Here is a 21,494-nt window from a genome sequence, read left to right on the forward strand (position 1 = left end):
TTCTTGGAACAATGATCATACGCACCATGATAACATAAAAGGTTAAGGGACCTAGGTTTCTTACAAGACGTCACGAGTACAAAAGAAAGAAACAATAAACCTAGCGACAATAAGGACTATCTAACAACTTTTTTATGTACGAACCAAATTGGACTATCAAAATTTGACCAAATTAAAAGAAAAGAGTACTCACATTGCCTTCACATCAAAGGGCAGAAAAGATTGTTCATCACATGCGATACAACTACAGGTCAAAGGTGTAACAAATAGAATATGTATCGTTAGTGAACACTACCGGTACATTCATGGTAACAATTTGTAATATAGCACTAGAACGTTTTTCAAAAATTCATGTTTTTTTTATACTTCATGATTGTTCAATTAAATTGATCTTTAGCCGGCATTGCATTTATTTGCCCCTTTAGAACTTCCACAACCACCAAAATCTAGTAAATCCGGCCTAAATGTAGAGAAATTCAAATTGAAAACTCAGACGTAAATATCATTGTAAAAGTTCCAAGAGAAAATGAATAGACATACGTTCTTAGAGTATTTAATTATAAATTTACATACTTTGTGATCAGGAGAAATGAACATAGGAGGAACTAAACATGAATATACGTTCTGTGTAAATAAAAAGTCATTGGATTTGAAAGCATGTCTTTTCAGTTTTCATTCTAATTGAATGTCTTAGTCTAATTGAGAATGCATTTAAGACGCTTTTAACTTTTTTAAAATAAGATAAACAAAAAAATTAGAGGAAAAAGTCAAAAAAATGAGAAAAAAGATAAATGGCTTTCTAGGCTAATGAGAGATGTCATATCACCTTGTATATGCCTAGCTTTATATTATGTATAAATAAATAGATATAGATATAGATACTTTTAGTGTTGATTTTCCTTTATACACCATTCATTCTCTTTTTCCCTCTACTCAGGACCATATAGACACTTTGGGAATATGAAAATTTTTAGATCCGTAAACTAGAATTATATATTCGTCTATTTCTTATGTTTAATACCATGAGTTGTTACCTTTCTCAAAAAATTGAATGGAAATATATCCATCTCTTATGAGTATAATGGCAATTTAAGACAAAATATGGATCATTACCTGATGATATAGAGTTACAAGCCAAATAAAACACTGAATTATACGAAACAATGAATTTGTCTGAACAATAGAGGTGTTATTTTATGGATCATTGAACCTAGTAATAAGTTATATATATATATATATATATATATATATATATATATATATATATATATATATATATATAACATTGTTACATTATGACATATTAATTTTGTGATTTAGTTGTGCGTAAATGTGCTACAACTACTGTGATGGACTTAAATAATATATTGAATGTGTTAAGTCCATTTTTCAACAAGTTTCACAACTATAAAATGTAATTAACCACTTGATTTAAGAGCAAATGCAATATATATATATATATATATATAGACACACACATATACATATCTCACTTCCAAGAGTAAATTAAACAAAACAACATTTCATACTTCATTCAAGACGAATTTATGAAGCTTATATATTGAGATTTTATCTCCACATTTTTTTTATCGTATCAGTAAACCAACTCCAAAATGAGGTTACCGGCTCCACAAAAGTAAGACCCTCACCATCATCCGCTTTAGTAAAATCATAGCCTTTGGCTACATGCAAGGCCGGCTAATGGGGGAAACAACTAAAGCGGTTTCTTTAGGCCCCTTCCAAATTAAGGGCCCCAATTTTTTTATAATTATTTAGTAGTATATATGTATGTTACAGAATTACTATTATTATTATTATTAGGAAAAAAAAACACTACTAGATTTAGGCTTGTTTTTTGGAATATGATAGAGACTATTTAGATAAATAGACGATATGTAGATAAATACTTAAATTTCAAAATGAACTAGTGATATGTATAAAGAATAATTCAATGACGATATTGATATTTAAGAACAAAGTCTTTCACAATATATTTTATAGTTGATTGTTTCTTATAAAAAGAGTGGATCAAATCATTTCTTTCAATTCAAAATACACTTGAACTATTTCAAATGTATGAAATTATTTTAACACCTACTTAACAGTACAAATAATAGAGATCGTTAGATGAAAATAAGTTATAAAAATAGTATCTAACTCGTGATGTTTCTTAAATAAAATTATTGAAATCATGGTGAATAAAGTTATTTGATACGCCTTCGATGGTAAGAACTAGCAGGTGGTCGAATATGGTCAAGATACGCACAAGATGGTTCATACACCATCATTACGAACAAAAAGAAAATAAATCAAATAAGCATATATAAAGTTTTATTAATTAAATTAAAGGTCTTTGCTTAAGATCGGCTTTAGGCCACCAATTCCATTGAACCGCCGCTGTAGACACGTAATTTTGACCCTCCCGGGATGTTTTCATTGTCTTATTGATTAATTTTTCTTTTCAGTCTAATCTTGGACATTTTTAACTTTATTTCTTTTTTTAGTAAGTTTTTATTATAGAATTTGAAAAAAAAAAAAAAAGAGGAGCCTCATTTTAGAATATAATAAATTTTGTTTTCATTTGTGATAAAAGAAAGAAAATTTCCCCCAAAAAAAAATATATACATTTTTTTAATCTATTTTTAGTTAATTTCCAAGTTAAAGATTGTAATAAAAGAGTATTGAGTAACTGAGTATTTTTAATCTTGCTTTTAAATTAGGAGTAGTATTTTTATTAATTAAATCAACAATAGAACTAATAGTATATTGCCACTTGGCTAAATTCCACTCTTCCACACAAAAAGCACAATCCATTTTGGGAAGGAATATTCCATTAAGATATTTTTTTTTACACATGGACATTTTGGGAAAAAGGAAAAGAATGAGCACACTCAAAACTCTATACCTAGACACACTGTAAATAGCTAAAGATAGACAATAAGACCCTACACTACAACATCACGGCCGCACCTAGCAGCTGGAAAAAAACCACCACACCTAAAAATCATGAGCCACAATTTACCAAAAAGAAAAACCATAAAAAACCTACACTAGAGATCAGCCGCATACTACACCAACACACAAATCATCCTAATAGACTAATCTCACTACACCATACTAGCCGCAGCACCAAAAAGAAGACCTAGACTAATCAACCGGACCAGAAAATAATCAGCTGCAAATCGAGAGGTTCTTCGAGTTTTTGGTTCGAGGTTGAAAAGTCGAGGTTTCCAGTCCAAAGTTGTTGAAATCTCTTAAAGGTCCATCTTTTCTACCTTGCTCATGATTAATACATAAAATTTGATCTTCTGCATTGTGTAATTTATGGAAAATATGAATGATATTTTGTTTATTTAAATGTTTGTCAATACTTGTTATTATCATGTTTATCTTGGGTGCGTTGTATGTTTAAGTTGATTGCAATGTTAAGCTTACCGATTTTATTTAACTCTTTCTTAGTCTTGAGCTTTGTTGCTTTGTTTGGTTTCAAAGGGGCATTTCCATAATTAGAAGAATAGGGATAACAATTACTAGGAAGAGTACATGATTTCGAACCATTGCTTCATTAAGGTGTCAGAACATAAATAAGTTGATTGGTCCGTTTTTTTATTTTTTTTAGCAATACGTGAGTGTAAGCTATGTGATTCTGTCAAGGTGTATTAACATTTTAGAATTTGTATTCTTGTGTCACATGTACACATCATTAGTTTCTTCATTGGCCTTTAAGAATGCTAAGCTTAGTTTTTTTTTTTCCTTTTTCCAAACTTAAACAGTTTATCATTTACATGAAAATGGTCTCTTTTGACTAACTTCTTGTCCTACGGCGATGAGATGGCATCTGTGAAATAGTAATTATTGTGATTGTTTTGACGTTTCAATTTTCGTGGACGTACACTTGGGGAGGGTTTGGTCGCAAATGTAAAAAGATTATTCCGGGCCTAGATAAATCTTTAAGGCCTCTTTAATTAATTAAATGTGAGATGAGCGAGATGGGGTGCAAATTATTTCAAACTCCATTGTCAAGTATAAAAAAGAAGAGTGGTAAAACCAATTGTGAGGGAGCGAGACGGGTTGCAAACATGTTTCAAAATCCGTTGTCGAAGAGTGAAAAATGACTAAAAACGAAAAAATAATAACCAAATAATAATAAGTCTCGGATTTTAGAGACAAATAATTGCCTTTAACGCTAGATGAGCTTTAGGCAGGTTTCAAGACGTTTGTTTCGATTAAGAATGCGGTTACTCATCTTATTTCGAGACGTTTTTTTTATAACTCAAGGATGCGGTTACGCACCTTGGCCGAACTCGTTTTAATAATTAATTTTGTTTCGAATAAGAATGCAGTTATGCATCTTACTTTGAGACGCTTAAAAGATTCGGAATGCGGTTACGCATCCGATTTAAGACCAATAAATGTTCAATAATAAAAGTACGAGCAAATCAAGGCTCAAATACATAATATATTCAAAGATTAATTTAAGCTAAGTATAAGTCGATAAAGCGACCGTGCTAGAACCACGGGACTCGAGGAATGCCTAACACCTTCTCCCCGGTCAACAGAATTCCTTACCCGGTCTTTTGTTTTCGCGGACCATAATAAAAGAGTCATTTCCTTTTGATTAGGGATTCATAAGGTGACTTGGAACACCAAAACTCAATTCCAGGTGACGACTCTGTAAATAAATAATCCCTATTCAAAACCGTCACTTCAAATGGAAAAACCCAAAAAAAGGGGTGTGACAGCCGCAAGCAACACAGTGCTGCCAGTGCGACAAAACAATACAAAGTCAATGAAAATCTTGGTGCATAATTTTAATAAGTTTACTCTCTCTCTGTGTGTGTGTGTTGGCATAGGCAAACTATTCAAAACTTGGAATTGAACCAACTTTAGGCTTTCAATAGTTGAATAAAAGTGACAACAAATAATTTCCATGACAACAGGTACAAGCTACTCTTATATATATATATATATATATGTGCGCGCGCGCGTGGAGGGGCGAAGGGACTCCAAAATGTGTCCAGTAAACATCACATGATCAAAAGAACGAGGCTCTTCCTAAAGATATTGGTTAACGTAAATCAATGTGCTTCTATCATCATCATCATCAATGAAACACGTGTTACTGGAAGCTTCTTTGATAATTTCTTCAATCAAATCCCTGTAAATGAAGGATATGGGCACCGGGAACACCGACTCAAACCTATCAAATGTCACAGTGCCGAACCGGCCATGATGCAGAAAATTTCTTGAATACATTGTGCTTCCCCAAGCAATTTGTTAGGAATTGTTTGTTTGACCGGCTTTATCCTTACGATATTAAGTCTCCCAAAACGTAGAAGCAGGATCAACTCTCTGCGTTAATTTTTTGTGTCTCTCAATCGTGTCTAATTTCCAGATGTTTGAAGAAACTTTTACTATGTGCAGGATGTTGCATCATGATCCTTGACATAATGCCAACAAAGAACACTTTTTTTATTGGTGCTTCAAAAGAAAGGAGGTTTATAAAGCCACATGGAGTATTCCCAGGACGACTCCCTAAGATTATTGATCAAGTCAATGCATTGGACATCATGAGGTACATGCAAAGCCTCAGATGTACGAGATGGAGGTGCAACTGCTGTTGGTAGCGCCATAAGCATGATACACGAAGAAGCCAATATGTAAAGTTATAAAAGTTTATCTTTAATTTTTTGCGACTAGCTACAAACTATATGTCGACCTTAAAATCATACAGGTGTGTTTTACCATCAGCACCATAGAGGACTCTAACACATGGGTTCCCATAAAGATATTCACGAGAGTATTATCAGCACCATAGAGGACTCTAAAACATGGGTTCCCATAAAGATAATCACGAGAGTATTGTCAAGAGGTCTAAAGTAATCTATTGAAAGATTCTTCTATAGTAATCAAAGAAACCAATGCATACTCCATTGACGATCTTCCATGTACATGTTCTTGGGATCGTAATCTCTGATGGATTTTCTCTTTATGAGCCTCGACATATGTACATACATCTTTCAAATGGCACAACATCTCAACGAACAGTAAGAAGTCATGACCATTAGGATTATATATGGTCATTAGCAATAACAATTGGGCTCGCCATAAACGAACCAATAACTAGCGACCGGGTTGTTAGTTCTTCAACCTTTTCAATGATCTTTCACTCCATCACCTTACTTTAGATTATGTCAGCGAGTCCTCAAACTTTGTTTTCCTCTATCAAATAATCATGCAAAAATCGGACTTCTCCTTCCACAATAGCCATGACCACCTTTGAACTGTCGTGTGTCTCCTTTTTGACTTTTTTTTTTCTATTATGTGAAGGGATGTTCAATATCTCATTACAATTTTTACGAATCAAAATTTATATAGGTGTGTTTTACCATCAGCACCATGGAGGACTATAACACATGGGTTCCCATAAAGATAATCACGAGAGTATTGTCAAGAGGTCTAAAGCAATCTATTGAAAGATTCTTCTATAGTAATCAAAGAAATCAATGCATACTCCATTGACGATATTCCATGTACATATTCTTGGGATTGTTATCTCTGATGGACTTTCTCTTTGCGAGCCTCGACATATGTACGACATCTTTCAAATAGCACAACCTCTCAACGAACAGTATGAAGTAACGACCATTAGGATTATGGTCATTAGCAATAACAATTGGGCTCGCCATAATCGAACCAATAACTAGCGACCGGACTGTTAGTTCTTCAATCTTTTCAATGATCTTTCACTCCATCACCTTACTTTAGATTATGTCAGCGAGTCCTCAAACTTTATTTTCCTCTATGACATAATCATGCAAAAGTCGGACTTCGCCTTCCACAACAGCGATGACCACCTTTGAACTATTTTTTTTCTATTATGTGAAGGGATGTTCAATATCTCATTACAATTTACACGGCCTGACCAACCCTGCAAAAGGCCGGCAACCCATCCAAAATAGCAGCGTACGACATCCATGTAAATAGCTTCATAAAATATAGTTACAAATTGGTGAAACAAGTAGAAAAGACGTTTAATTAAATTAATAGTGTAAAGTTAAATAGTTTTACCCACGATTTTTGAACCTTTATTTGGACCTCGAACAACACACCGCTCCAGCTTCAACCTCTCGTCCATGAGACTACTTCATATTCTGCACCAGACCCATCTCAAGAGCTCACTCATCAGCTTACTGAGGCACCCGTCGTTACACAGGTTTGATTATTTAACAAACAGTTGATGTATTCAATATAAATAAGAATTGGTACTAATTTTTATATATTTTTCAGCTTCATCCTTCGACGCCTGCGATGGCATCTCCCGACGAGGATGAGGTCTCGTCTCCAGAATCATATCAACCTGAGATTTCGAGCGTACCAGCAGGACTAGATCAAAAAAAAAAAAGCACGTTATACAGAAGGGCGAGGGATGATCATGGCTGAGAGCGCCGTCCTATTAAGAGAAAAAAGGGGGATGGAGACGATGGCGGTGGTATGAGCCTTAGGCCTAAAGACAGTCTCAGGCATACCACATATGAGACCCATTCACGATAGTGTATATGCAATTAAGTTGTACAGTTTAACTAAATACTACATATTTTTTGCGTATCTCTTTATAAATATTATCTTAATATTTATTATCGTTTATAGTGTGACATCAAAAATTAATTAAAAAAATCATGACTTATTCGAAATAAAATTACGCATTAATTTAAAAATAACACAAAACTTTAAATCATAAATAACTTAAAGCTAATGACAACAAGTCTTCAAATAAAGACTTACTTCAATCACTTTTCAACCAGTAAAACGACAATCCGAAGTTTTGCATATATTTGATGTGTTGAGCCTAACTTATTAATCGCACAATCCGGTAAAAAAGTTAGGAGGAATATTTGGATTTACAATGGTCACATATGTATGCAAAATTTTATTGCGTTATAAGATTTGGACGTACATATAAGATGCATCCTAATCCCAAAACTCTACCTATTCGGCTTTGTAGCTTTAAAAGTCAATCGGATGCAATACATATATTTGTGAGGGTGTTTTATAAACTAGCTGGATATGCTTACAAAGATATCTTTCTCCAGTTGAGAATATCACAAATCCCTGCCAATACCATACCACTAGAAATACGTGGAAAGACATTAGAATTATTTACCTACATTTGTGATAATATTTTTTATTATTGTCATTTCACAGCACCCCAGAGATAAAGGAAGTTAACTATAGTCTTATCCCCATTTGAAAGCAACTCCCACACATTAACAGGGGAAAGCCGCCAGATCAAGTACTACTGTATGCAATATCAAAGCACTAGCTTGCTAAACCAGAAACGAAGTATACGCTTAAGATCCTTTTAAATCTTCTCTCTCTACTCAAAATTCAGTCTGGTATATATTTACCACGAATTTAGGTAATCAATTGAATTTGTAAATGAGGTGTAGGATATGTGGATGAGCTTTAATCTATTTGATTGGAAGAAAATGGATATGCTATGAGCAAGTGAATAATAATCGATGGTTTGCACTAAATATATGTATTAAATAATGTATGAGTATTGTTTAATTGAATAAAGCTAAAGAACACACTAAATCCGGACCTAAATCAGAGAATGAGAGGGGGAGATTTTATATATTTTGCTATTACAATGTTCTAGATCTAAAGAAGCCAACCCTTGAAAGTAGGGTAATGCTCCTTTTTATAGTTTTGCCTTGTGCGCCTCATACAACATAAAACCCTTTTGAATAAAGAAAAACCCTAAAAGGATAAGGTTGTCGTACGATCTGACAACCGTACGATAGGCAGTACAATGTGGCAAAACGGTCTTGACCCGTGGCAATTGTGTAACGGATCACCCGGACCAACGGCCACGAACAACCGGATCAACGGCCACGATCAACTCGGCTATGGAGAAACCGGACCAAACGATTTCCTTCCCTTTCTTCGAATCAAGCACTTCTCCGGTCCGAAAGAAAGTCTTCATGCTTGTGCTTGTTTCTTTCTTCCCTCGATCTCTGGTCTCACCGATCTAGCACATGTCCAAGTTTTACCGTATACAGATAGTCCCCACACTTTCCAAACGATCTCATATTTCTTGCTGATTCAACCGTTTTATCCCCTTTGATTCATTGCTTATATTGCGTGAAAGGAAACCAGCTCCACTAACTTCTTCATTAGATGTTTTTGTTTAGAAAGTGCTGCTTCTTTTTCTTCTTACTCTTGCCATTTTGAATTTTTTTCTTGACTGCTCCCTTACTCCTATTTTTTAACTTTTTTTTCGAATTCGCCAAATCTCCTTTTTCATAATTTCCAAATGTCTGCTAACACCGAAACCACCTCCCATGATGTTCCCTCAGTTTCTTCTCAAGGAACCGAGCCAACTTCTCAACCCAAGGGAAAAATCGCCTTTGAGCCCACTGCTTTGGACATTGTACCGTCCAAACCCAACTATAACAAGGATTTCGAGGTTGAGAAACCTTCTCTGGTTTCCGATAGGGGGTTTGATGTAAGACGGTACCCCTCGTCCATTACCGAGGACAAACTTGATCTAGTCCGAGCTAATTGCAGATGGGATAACCGTCCGGTACAAGTTTTTGCCCCTAGACCTGATGAATCAATCACCGACCATCGGGAGGGCTTCTTATACGTTTACACCTATCCTTTCACACTCAAGCTCGACCCCACGATCGACCCGATTATTTTAGATATGTGCCAGACTTACAATGTAACCCTGGCCCAGATTGGTCCGATTGTCTGGAGGACCGTGGCTTGCCTTCGGCTGTTGGCCAATAACTTGAAAAAGGAGTTCATGCTGGCCCACTTCATCCGATTATACTCCCCGAGGTTGTTCTGAAGGGGTGTAATAAAGCTCACTAAGCGAAGCCTGAACCCAATCTTTTCGAAGATGGATGAAGATAGAGACCGGGGTTGGCTGGAGCGTTACATCCGGGTGAGGACCGCAGACATTATTCCGACCAACTACATGCCCTTCGCAGAGAGGTGGAATGATAATCGCAAGTCTCAGTTCTTTTAATAATTGCTTTTGAATGCTTTGTCAAACACTAGTCCTTTCACATTGTCACTACTTGTCCCCTTCTTTATACCAGCCGTGGCGTGGATACCTCCGGTTGTCTGGAACATCAATGAATGGGATAGTGCTCTCCTTAGCCAACACACCTACGAAGCACGAACATGGGGACTCCTATCGCGTGGCCAATGAGTCGCTCAAAACCACGGTAATACTTTGTTTCTATCGGTATTCATTGCATTTTCTACCTTTCCCTTTCGTAACATCTTTGATATTCAGGTTTACCCAAGGGCTCGGTGAACCCAAGACCGGAGCCAGCAACTGAACACGCTGCATCGACACCCGAGTTCGATTCAGCGGGTACATCCCGTATCATTGCTGCCGCCAACAAGAGAAAAAAAGCCCTCGGACAAAGGGCAGAAACCGAAGAAGAGGGTGAGGAGCATCATTCGAACTCTAAGAGCCCGAGCTCCTCATTCGGAGGATCGGTGTGACCCCTTCCGTTGCTTCTATTCCAGAGTAAGGTACCACCATTTCATCACTTCCTTCAGCCGGGGAAGGACCGTCAGCTGCGGCTTTGCACACTGGTGGGGAAGAAGTTCATTACCCAACTCCTCTAAGGTCGATTGAATTTGTTAATATTTCAGGTGATGGTTCATCCGAGGAAACCCCTCTGCGAAGGACCAGAAGGTCCGGGCATGCGCCAGCAGTCGAAGCTGATCAGAGGGCTGAGCCGGTCCCTGAGATCGAAGTTCCAGTGGATGTGGGCCCACTGCCCGGCTATGAGACTGGTGCAACTTCCGAGATCTCTGCCTCTACCGAGGCTGTTGAGGCCGCTCCGGGTTCATCAACTCCAGCTTTAAGGTCGGATAATTTAAATGACATGTTCTCTGATACTCCTCCTGCTACCGGGGAAGCTGCCGGTTTTGGACATCTCCCTATCCCTCGAGTCACGAGGGCGGCTAGCCGGTCCACCGAGACTGGTGCTAGGGATAGCCTGGTACGCATCTTCCCGGCTCTAAGTGTGGAACCTAGGAGGACATGGTCAGCCGTGATTACGGTCCTTGAGGACTGCAGTTTTTTATCTCGTCCGGTGGGAGTACCAAGCTACTTGAGGCCCCTCGTATCGGACTCGGACAAACGGAAGATGAGCGGAGTCCCCTGCCAGTGTCTCATTAACGAGGGCATGCACGCGGGCAATCGAGTAAGTTGGTCAGCCATCCTTACATAATTCATTGGAAATTTTAGTTGCTCGTTTATCCGAGTTTTAACTTCTTGTTTCTTTTACAGAGTGTGGTTCTTGTTAACGAAGCCTTCGTCCGCGCTCAGCAAGAAGTTGACGATCTTAAGGGCCAGCTAGATGCCCAAGGTCGAGAAACGAAGAAGTTCCAGCACCTTTTGCGGGTAAGGAGGATGAATTGAACCGAGCTGTTGCCCTTTCCAACCTTCAACCCGAGCTAGACGCGACAAAGGCCGAAAACCTTCGATTATAGAACGAGTTGGCCGAGATGGTCGAGAAGAATCGGCTTCTAGAAGCGGACAAAGTCGGCCTTAGTCAAGATAACGCTCGTTTTTCTTCGAGGCTTGGTGAGCTCGAAACCACTATCTCTCAACTCCGGGGGGAGCTTGACTCAGTCAAGTCTGATGCCGTGAACATGGCCGAAAAGCATTGGCTGCTTGAATCCGAGAGTGCTAAGTACAAGGAGAGAATGAAGGTGTTCGAGCAAAAAGACGAGAAGAGGGCCCGAATATGTGGCGAGCTGAAAACCGAACTCGAGGAGACGGCCGAGGCTAATGACCTTCTCCAAGCCGAGCTCGAGTCGGCCACGCAAATCCAAAGAGTCTTTGAAGAAGAGCAAGATGAACTAGTGGCCAAGCTAGCTCAGGCTAAGGCCGATTTGGCAGAAGCCCTTAGGAGTGTGGAGGCTGCCGAGGCTCATACCACGATTGCGGTGGAGTTTGAACGGTGGAAGTTTCGGAGGGTCACCCTTGAGCAAGCCGAGCATGGCTTTGAGGATCTCCCGGCCTTGATACTCGAAACTAAAAGGGTCGAGGAAGAAGCTAAGAGAGCCCTCGATACTGACTCCGACGACTCCGAGCGGACAACGTCCGAACACTCCGCGTTGTTTTTCGACTTCGTAGGGGTTTCTGGTGTAAAAACCTTATATAAATGGAACATGCATTTTTCCTGATTTTCATTATTCTTTTACTTGAATGCTTATAACTATTTCCCGAATTGTCGGTCCGTTTTCGAACTGTGCCTAATTATTGGCTTTTTTCTTTGTCCGGTACGTTTTGTCCGGGAATTTGACCGAATGGTTTTCCCGTGGGACTTATCTAATGCTTTGTGAATTCAAACGTCTCCAAATCACGTTAGGCATTTTTTAGGGCCGGTATTTTTCGGCTATTCACTTATCATAGATTAGGTTCGGACACCGGAATCCCAGCCTTAGCAAATTTTGATGTAGCAGTCCCCATTAGAGGGTGTTTAAAGATTTTGGCTCGATTCATTGTGACCTTGTTGCCTTTGTCGAATTTCGACCGTAGTGCCCGGAATAGGGTATATGAATGAAGCGATGAACTTCATTCCAAGGGGATAAAACGGTTGAATTAGCAAGAAATATGAGATGGAGGATGATTAGAAGTGATGAAGTGAAGAAATGAAATAGAGAAGTGAAATGAAGACGTAAAATGGAAAAATGAAGAGGTGGAAGGTATTATCTAGATATGGGGATCGAGGCAGTTACAGATCCCAGCCAATCGGGGAATGCCACGTGTCCCACAATTAATGAGAAGTGACTTGAAACGACGCGCGTTACAGCGGTTGTTAGAGCTTACCATCCGGGATGAGACACGTGACTGATGACAGAGGGACGTGATGCAACTGTTCCCGCCAAAATGAAAAGATAATAACGAGCATATGGAACCACCGGTTTCTTGATTCATCCACTTCCCGTTACTCCGATAAAACTACGGTCTGAAAAGTGTGGGGATTATCTGTATACGGTAAAAATTGGACATATGCTAGAAAGAAACAAGCGCAAGCATGAAGACTTTCTTTCGGACCGTAGAAGTGCTTGATTCGAAGAAAGCGAAGGAAATCGTTTGGACCGGTTTCTCCATAGCCGAGTTGATTGTGACCGATGATCCGTTACACAATTGCCACGCGTCAAAACCGTTCTGTCACATTGTACTGCCTATCGTACGGGTGTCAAACCGTACGACAACCTTATCTTTTTAGGGTTTTTTTATTCAAAAGGGTTTTATGTTGTATGAGGCCCACAAGGCAAAACTATAAATAGGGAGCATTACCCTACTTTCAAGGGTTGACTTCTTCAGATCTAGAACATTATAATAGCAAAATATATAAAATTTCTCCCCCTCATTCTCTGATTTTGGTCTAGATTTAGTGTGTTCTTCTTTAGCTTTATTCAATTAAATAATATACATTTAGTGCAAACCATCGATTATTATTCACTTGCTCATAGCATATCCATATCCATTTTCTTCCAATCAAATAGATTAAAGCTCATCCACATATCCTATACCTCATGTACAAATTCAATTGATTACCTAAATTCGGGGTAAATAGTATAAATGATCCTTTTAAATCTTTTCTCACTCTTCAGGTCACCTGCTTCAAAACCTCACAGTGAATGACTGTCTCATCAAAATTATTGTTCTAACTGAGAGAATTCTTGAAGTCCCTTATATCATGTATGGTTAAAATAAAGGGAAATTGTCTAATCCTCAACAATGTGTTCTTTAATGATCAAATGATAATATAATAAAAAAATAATGGATGATTTTTCTACAATGGCAGAAAGATTTAGGCCCATCCCTTATTGTTTTAAAGTTAGTTCATTAGCTCTAACTTGATTCAAAATCTTTTTATTTGACTGACCACTCAAATTGTCATCTGCAAACCAAATATCTAGCTAATGAGGTTTGGTGACTTGCTTGCGATGTAGGAGTCCGCCAGAGGGAGCCAGAGCCTAAAGGGTATAAAAATACACGATATAAACTAAAAATGCATCATCAAAAATTTATATACTAAAAGGGGTATAACGTGGACTGATCCACGTTATACCCCAAAAAACTTTTTCCGTTATCAGAAGCCATCAACGATTTTTTTTTTTAAATTGTATAACGTGGATCAGTCCACGTTATACAATATATTTTGTATAACGTGGATCAGTCCAGGTTTTACAAATATATTTTGTAAAACGTGGACTGATCCACGTTATACAAAATATATTGTATAACGTGGATCAGTCCACGCTATACAATTTATATTTATAACGTGGACTGTCCACGACTCTTCATCTTTATGCCCTAAAATGTTCAGTCTCCTCCACCGCTTCCTCCATTAAAAAAACTTACAGAACCTCTACCTCTCCATTTATTTTCTTTTTAAAACCTGCATTACAATCTAATTTTTGGAGCAACTTCTTCATCTTTATCTTTTATTGCTATTTAAATTAAGGTATTTTTTCTAACTCATATAATATTGTATATTTATAGTAGATGTAGATCTGTTTGTCTTATATATCTTAATTGTTATTTTTTATTTGTGTTATTTTAATACGTTTGTGTTATTTTAATAAGATATATGTTTGTATTATTTGTGTTATTTAATTTGAACTTAAGATATGATTGTTAGAAGCATTATTATATAAAAAGTCCGATTTGTTTAGTAACACTTTTGAAGAAATTTGTTGTTATGTTGCTGTTATTTTTGTGGATTGCTATATAAAAGATCTGAATAACTAAACAATATATTTTGTTATGGATTGTTATGTTGCTGTTATTTTTGTGGATATTTGTAAAACGTGGAATGATCCACGTTATATAAAATATATTGTATAATGTGGATCAATCCATGTTTTACAATATATAATTGTGAAACGTGGACAGTTCCACGTTATACAATATATTTTGTTATGGATTGTTATACAATATATTTCATTGTACCTTTAATGTGATATTTATATAGCCAGAAAAGTGAAACTTAATCGATGCCTCAGTAGCCCAAAAAAAATACAACTTAAAATGTCATGATAATGCTTTATTATATGGGACCTAAGTCTAAGTGGGTGGACAATTATTTTGTCTATACCGTATAGGTATTAATGTGGTCCACTATCAGTGGTTTCTAAATAAGGCGTATGGAAGTTGGCTTGATGTGCACTTCATTTTTTTTTATATAAGGTATGGAGTTTCCACGGGTATGCGTACATCCGGGGCCAGAAGTGTACGATGTGTTAACACTCCAGGAGAAGCATCGATCAGAGGCTGTGTGGGATGGTTCCTTGAGAGGACCGACCGAATGCCTGTTTTCTCGCCACGCGGATACCGAATTATGGAAGCACGTGAGGCGTCATCCTTTTCATCCTCGCATCCTTGACTACTTTGTCCTGTGTGGATTTAGGGGAGTAGTAGAGGTAGGATGTGGAGTTAATTCTTTCTATGGACAACCTTTTTTTTAAGACCTAATCTAGGCATTAGCCATTTAAAAAGATGGATTTAGGTTTCGGAGGTAGATCAAGAACGTATCATATGATTGGGCAGTCATCACTGCACTTATAGAGAGATGGTGTCCTGAGACACACACCTTTCATCTGCGTACAGGTGAGGCGACCATCACATTACAAGATATTGAGGTCATGTTTGGCTTGGTTGTTGATAGTAATCCCTTGAATGATCTTAATGCTAGAAATATAGATATTTTTGGGTTGCAACAATTGATCCATGAGCTTACTGGTTGGGCACCCGGTCTGGATTTAATGGTGTTAGTAGGTTAAAAGTACATAACTTAATTGAATATATTAGAGGCTTAGATGACATTACAAATCAGACCCCAGAAATTGATGTGCAACAGCGGATTAGGTTGTACTTGCTATGGCTTTGTGGCGGCACGATATTTTCGAATAAGTCCGGTGACTTACTTAATTTAGACTATTTGCTTGACATACGTGACCTTAGAGCAATGAGTAGACAAGCTTGGGGAGCGACTGCATTGTCATATTTGTATACTTGTTTATGCCGCGCTTCGTTGAGGAAAGCTAATAAGGATGTGTGTGGATTCATTTCCTTATTACAGGTACGTGACCTTTAAAATTATATAACTTTATTTGGTTGTCCTATTTGATAGTTATAAGATTTTTATGTATTTATTTTAATTTTTTAATATAGATTTGGACTTGGGAGCGCATTATACCGATGCAGCCACCATGCAGGGCTCTTCCGCCACACACGGCTCTTGCACGAAAGTGGACTCATCGTAAATCCTGCGAAAATGAGGCACGTGATGTGCTACCCATATGTAGGGATGTATTGGACAACCTAATAGATGGCCAGGTATCTTATCATAATTATGGTTGTTAATGGCGTTTTGATATAATAGTTACGCTTATGTGTAATTTATTTATTTTATTATCATGTAATTTTTATGTTCTTTCTATCGTAGTTTGTGTGGCAGCCTTATTCAGAGGACATCATTAATAGACTCCCTGAGTGGTGTCTGCGTGGCCGAGATATTTGGATGGCGCAAGTTCCCCTTATTTGTGGGATCTATCGAGAGTGGCACATGGTAGACCGCGTTCTCAGACAGTTCGGTAGGAAGCAACATATTCCGGGTCCATGTGCTGAGATTGATCCTTTTCATTACAAACGTGACAAGCGGTATGCTATAAAAGTGGAAGATCAACAAAATTTTGCAGAAACGGACTTTTTGTGGGAAAATCGTCGACAAAGGGTAATTTTGGCCGAGTATGAAACTCAAGACCCAGAGTCATTATCAGAGTATTTTTGTTGGTATCGACGTCACTCGCCCACTTTCATAGGAAATCCTGCGCATACAGTGAATAGAGGATACCAACACATGGCAGGCAGGCATAAGGCACTGGTACGTACATTACATTCCATTAGATGTTTGATGTCTTTATATGTGTCTTAGACCACTATCAAATCTTGCATTTTTTTTTTTTTAGGCTTTAGGACATCAAAAATCGTACAGGTTGGCTCAGCAGACTATCCAAGATCCAACCTACTCTGATGAAGTGAAGGAAATAGCAAAGATGTTTAGCCACATTAATACAGAGTCCATGGCTGCTGCCTCTCTGGGGACAATGTTGAGCTTCGCTCCCAATTATACACCACCGGCAGAGTATGTTGAGCCACCTACTGTGCAAGTGCCTCGTCATCAACGTCCTAATGTACCAACACCTGCGGCGCATGGTAGAGGATGCCAATTAGGTAACGGACGGGGTCGAGGTCCCGTGGATCACCAGTTGGTTGATGAGGAAGAAGTTCGTTTTGATCAAGATATGCCCAGCTCAACGATGCCTGCAGCTGATGATGCATATTACCCAATAATAGATTTTATGTCCAGCTCATCGACGTTTGCTCCCGAGGTTCAATCACCAGCGGTAATCAGAAGTGAGGGGCCTTTTCAGGCAAGCAGTTTGGTGTTCATACAAGCAGCTCTTATGGGATGACTGAGGGGCCTTTACCTGCATTCACTGGACAGAGCTCTTCAATTGGGAGGAGACTGAGTTTTACCGACGTGAGTATTCTAACCAGTCAAATAGCTTGTATCTTGTTTAATGTAATGACTACTTTATTTTGCATAGTCTCCCATGGCATTTGATGCTAGATCCTCACACATTTCTGTGTCGGATGTACAGACTTTAGAGCCACAGGTTAGCTTTTAATTCAAAATTTTTGGAGACTTGTGGTTGTTATGTGGTGTTTTGTCTTGGTATATGGTATTAGAGGAAGTCCTTGTTACAGGGGAGATGCTGCCCGATTTTACGTACACAATCAAAGTAATTGCTAAGAAAATTTATCATACAAAAATGATAAATTTATCAAAGTATGGCATTTACAGGATGCAGGCGCGATACAAGAGGAGGTTCACCAACGTAGATCAAAACGAGAGCGCCGACAAACTCGGTGTGGCACGGGGGGGGGGGGGGGGGGAGACTGTAAAAATTACATTTTTATTATATAGTTGGTAACTTTATTGTTTATTTAAATTTTATTCAATTGGAAAAAGATGGACACGTTTCTGTTTTTATTTGCCAAGTGTCTTTTTGCTACTGTGGATGAATTGTAAAAAAGTTGATTTGATGATGCTGGGGTCCACCTGTTTGAAAAAAGTTGCATTTTCTGACTGTATAGAATTAGGTTGATTTCATTTTTTAGAGACTATATTTTTTTAATGTGTCATTATTTTGTTGCAAAAACGTTAGCAGCCGTTTTTGAAACAAAATATGCATTGTTGCAAAACGTTGGCCAACGTTTTACAACAAAATTTTACAAATTATTGATCGTTTTTGCTTTTACAGCTGCATGTGTGATTTGACGACTGCAACGATTCTCTAGCGTAAAAAAAATTTCAAGAATCTATTACCAATCAACAAAATTTTATTGTTGTAAAACGTTGGCCTGCTAACGTTTTACAACAATTCATATTTTGGAGGAAAAATGTTGGCTGCCAACGTTTTTACAACAAAATATGCATTGTTGCAAAACGTTGGCCGGCCAATGTTTCCAACAAACTTTTATTGTTGCAAAATGTTGGTCATGTTTTGTTGCAAAAACGTTGGCAGCCAACGTTTTTCTCCAAAATATGAATTGTTGTAGAACGTTGGCCAGGCCAACGTTTTGCAACAATAAAATTTTGTTGATTGGTAATTGATTCTTGCAATAATATATTCTTGAAAAAAATTTTACGCCAGAGAATCGTTGCAGTCGTCAAATCACGCATGCAGCTGTAAAAGCAAAAACGATCAATAATTTGTAAAATCTTTAGTGTAAAATCGCACAATGCATGCAGTCGTCGAATCTGCCATGCAATCGTCAAATCAAGCGTGTTTTGCGTAAAATCAAACAGTAAATATATTTTTTCAACATCAGCATTATGACATTCAAAGGTCCGTGAATCATTTGTTTTATATACTAGTTAAGATTTGTATTCTGCATATCTCCCTGAATTCTCCACTTCTCTATCGTAGATATCATTTTTGACGAATTCTCAACTTCTCTCTTGCACTCTCCATTAATTTTTACTTTTGTATTCTGTTGAAATAATATGGCGGAAAATTATGTAAGAGTTAATTTATATTGGGGTGGCGAAGTTGTGTACGAAGAAGGTTCAGTGAGATATAACCGTCGTCCGGGAGCCGTACAAAGGTTTCCAATTTCCCTCAAATACGATCGTCTACAACGTGTTTTCATAAGCAAAATGGCCATATATGATCCTAACCTTTCAGTGGTTATCACTGGACGATATCCAACATCAATTACGGCTAGGGGATTTCCCATTTACGAGGAAACTCTTATTTCGGACGATGACTCCTTATCGTTATTTCTTCAAAGTCCTGATATATTTAGCAATCATATCAGTATAGCGACACTTGACATGTATGCAACTGTTGAACGCTCTACTAATGTTGAAGCACCCACTGACGATGAGTTTGATATTACTACGTATCTTCCCGCTATGAATATTGGGCTTCAAAGAGGTACACTTCAACAGAAAACAATGGTAGGAGTTGGTAGCCAGTCACATAACTTTCGTTAGACTATGCAGAGCTGTGATATTCCTGAACCGAGTAGTGCTCCAGATACAAGTGAATTAGGTGGCGGGAATATAGTTCGATATCGCCCTACTCACGTGGAGTCATTTACAGAAAGGTAAATATAAAGATGTTTTTTTCGCTTAAACTAGGAGACTTCTAACTAATTGTTTCTGAGATTTGAACCCCTTGAATTTTCCTATATTTGTTGGTGTAACGATTTTGAAGAAACCTCCATATTAACTCAGCTCACACAAATTGTGAGCAATAATGATGTAGCTAATGATCACTCCCATGAGTCAGATAGTGATATCCCATTAGATCACACACAAACAGACGATGATCTCTCATCTGATGGTGATGGCCATTCTTATGAAGACATTACTACTCCAAGTGATGGTAACGTTAGCTACCATTCTAATGCGATTCCATATTTGGACAACACAGAAAAAGGCGCGAATGATTTTGCCTTCATGAGAGATGACGGTCAAGTTCGATCTGCCCTTTGGGATTGTAAAAAATCTAAATTTATCAGATCAGGTTAGTATGCTGGCAATGAATATTCTTTTTATTTGTTGGCCCATTTTTAAGGGGTTGATAATTTTCCTTGTATTATGCAATTAGGTATGTTATTTCAGAACAAGCAGGAAATGAAAGGCGCAGTGAGACAATATTGTCTCAAAGAAAAGAAAGAGTTCATTTGTGATCAGTCCAAAGGTAAATTCTGGAGGGTTATTTGCAAGCGTCATATGTTGGATATGAGTGGATGATCCGTTTTAGAGAAATTTCAAGTGGTATGTGGAAGGCAGGCAAAGCGATTCTCCACCAGAGTTGTCTCACTGATGATTACAGAAAGGATCATTCCAATTTGAACAGTAACCTAATTGCTACTACGTTGATACCATACATTATGGTCGATCCATACATTAGTATTAAGTCAGTTCAGCAAAAAATAAAAGGATTGCATTTGTTTACTCCTAGTTATAGAAAAGCACAAAAGGGGCGTAAGAAAGCTATTGAAATGGTATTTGGTGATTTTGAAACCTCTATCAAGACATTGCCCCGATACATGGCTGCCTTAAAATATTTCAATCCGGGGACCGTTGTTGAGTGGGAGCATCAATAAACTACAATGCAAGGTGAACACATCTTCAAGTTTTTGTTATGGGCTTATAAACCAAGCATCGATGGATTCAAAAGTTGCAGGCCTGTCATCTCAATAGACGATACTCATCTGTACGGTAAGTATGAGATGAAACTGCTAATTGATGTTGGAATTGATGCGAACAATAACATTTTTCCATTTGCATATGCTATTGTTACACGTGAGAACTTTGAGTCTTGGATGTGGTTCCTTGTGTTGTTGTGGAGACATATTGTTCGTGAGAGACAAGGAATTGCACTTATTTCTAACCGTCATCAGGGCATCTTGCAATGTGTCCAAACACATGATTGATTACAACCGTCAATCAGGGTTTGCGTTCGGCATTTGAAAAGCAACTTCAATAAAAAGTTCCTCAGCAGTGACCTTGAGAAGCTAATGTGGTTGGCGGCTACAGAGCACCAAAAGAAGAAGTATAAAATGAGGATAGAACAAATCAAAACAATGTCACCTCCAACGTATCTGTGGTTAAAAGCTCTTCCGGAAGAGAAATGGACATTGCATAAGGACAACGGTCATAGATGGGGGGCTATGACAACGAATGTCTCCCAGTCTTACAACGATTTATTGAAGAAAGCTCGTGGATTGCCCGTTACTGCCATGGTCCGTTATACGTTTAAAAATCCTGTTGATCGGTTTGTTAAGAGAAGCACCCTTGCTGATTTGTTGATTGCGGATAAAAATTTTTGGCCACGCGTAGTTGAAAATAAGTTTG

General features: G+C 37.9%; 1 long non-coding RNA gene across 1 annotated transcript; it reads left to right on the forward strand.

The window, feature by feature from the left end:
- The first annotated feature begins 2,901 nt into the window (after positions 1–2,901).
- On the forward strand, positions 2,902–5,729 carry LOC132610459 (uncharacterized). The gene is made up of 2 exons (XR_009571160.1): positions 2,902–3,260; positions 5,425–5,729. It is a non-coding gene; the product is annotated as an uncharacterized LOC132610459 (long non-coding RNA).
- The last annotated feature ends 15,765 nt before the right edge of the window (positions 5,730–21,494 follow it).

Source organism: Lycium barbarum, chromosome 9 (assembly GCF_019175385.1).
Source record: "Lycium barbarum isolate Lr01 chromosome 9, ASM1917538v2, whole genome shotgun sequence".
Lineage (NCBI taxonomy): Eukaryota > Viridiplantae > Streptophyta > Magnoliopsida > Solanales > Solanaceae > Lycium > Lycium barbarum.